A 2,052-nucleotide genomic window follows, 5' to 3' on the forward strand; every position below is an offset into this window, starting at 1 on the left:
AAGCCACCCTTTCAGTTATATTTTGCTTTCCTTCCTACTAACCCTTTTGCAGCCTACACCAAACAAGTAAAATTTACTTGATATAGTCTTGAGTAAAGTTCTCTAGAACTTGAGACAAGAGAATCGAGAGGAAAAAGGCTAGAGTGTGTGAGATCAGAAGAGGACAAGTAAAAGCCATTAAAGTCCTAGAGTGTAAACACGAGCGGATTGAGTGACATTCAAATTTCCTTGGAGTTACTCGTGAGGCTTTGTGAGAGTATATTCTGGTAAGGTCTTTTACACATCTTATTCTTTTCTTATATCACTAACCTTGTCTCGGAGTCTCGGAAGAACCCCAGAAAGAGAAGGCCCTAACTTGCAGACCCAAGCCATTATGCATGAAATGGCAAGATTGTTGAAATTAGAATTGGAGCCTTTACGTGATCGTATGGACCAATTTAAAGCATTCTTAGACAACAGAAGAGTAAATCGCCCTAGAATGGAAGAAGAAATCGAGGAAGAAGAGGCTGAAGTAACATCAGTAGCAATAAGAGATGTTCATCGAATCAGAATGACAACTTCAGCAACATTAAAGTGACCATTCCTCTATTTCAAGGTCAAACTGATCTAGAAGCCTATCTTGATTGGGTAATCAAGATTGAACACATTTTTGAATTCCAAAATTATACGGAGCAAAAGAAGGTCAAGCTTGTTGCTGTGGAATTCGTGGATTATGCCTTAGTTTGGTGGGATCAATTGGTAAGTTCAAGAAAACAAAATGGTGAACGCCCCATCACTACATGGGAAGAAATGAAAGCCATTATGAGGAAAAGGTTCGTGCCTACTCACTATGACCGAGATCTTTATCATAAACTACAAAACTTGAAACAAGGAAGCAAGAGCGTTGAAGATTATTTCAAAGAAATGGAGATAGCCGAGTCAATGTGGATGAAGATAGAGAAGCAACAATGGCAAGGTTCTTATCTAGCGTAAATCTTGATATTGCTAACCTTGTTGAACTTCAGCATTATGTAGAGATTGAAGAGATGATGCATCTAGCCATGAAAATTGAACGACAACTTAAGAGGAAAACCTACAATCAGAACAGTCCAAATTTGACCACCAAATGGAAGCAAGAGCCTATTACCTTTCGGAAACAAACTCCAGTCCAATCAAAGGATCGCACAGAGGTACCCAAAATTATACAAATGGGCGAATCTAGCAAGGGTAAAGAAAAACAAACCAACACTTTCTAGAGATCAAGAGATATCAAATGTTTTAAGTGTTTTGGAAAAGGGCATGTTGCTAGTCAATGTCCCAACTGAAATGCCATGATGTTGCTTGACAATGGAGATATTGTGTCAGATTCTGACGAGCCAATTTTTGATGAAGAACCTGAATCAATGCAAGACGAAGAAACTAAAGAAAATGCATATCATGGTGAGATGTTTGTTTCGAAAAGGTGCCTACAATCACAAACATCCCAAGAGGATATTCAAAGAAACAATATTTTCCATACAAGATGCCATGTCAAGAACAAGGTTTGCACAATGATCATCGATGGAGGAAGTTGCACAAACGTAGCCATCACTCTTATGGTTGAAAAACTTGGATTAGCAACGTAAAGCATCCTACTCCATATAAACTTCAATGGCTCAATGAAAGAGGTGAGTTAAACGTTACCAAACATGTTCTAATTCCTTTTTCAAATGGTAGGTACAAGGATGAGGTGCTTTGTGACATTGTCCCTATGCATGCTAGCCACATCTTAATTGGAAGACCATGGCAGTATGACAAAAAGGCCATTCATGATTGTTATCACAATCAATACACTTTTAAGCATGATGGACGCAAGGTAACCTTGGTGCCTTTAACGCCTTAAGAAGTACAACAAGATCAATTGCATATGCGAAAGAGTGTACAAGCATGCCGCAAAGACAAAACCCCAACAAAAAATGAAGAGGAACTAAACAAGAAACCAAATTTCTTCATAGAGAGACATGATGGTTCAATGCTGGAAAATAAAGGATCTCCTATGAAAAATGGTGATGTTTGGGACTTAAAGTCACAACG

The sequence above is a fragment of the Hibiscus syriacus genome, unplaced genomic scaffold, assembly GCF_006381635.1.
Source record: "Hibiscus syriacus cultivar Baekdansim isolate YM2019G1 unplaced genomic scaffold, ASM638163v2 tig00110890_pilon, whole genome shotgun sequence".
Lineage (NCBI taxonomy): Eukaryota > Viridiplantae > Streptophyta > Magnoliopsida > Malvales > Malvaceae > Hibiscus > Hibiscus syriacus.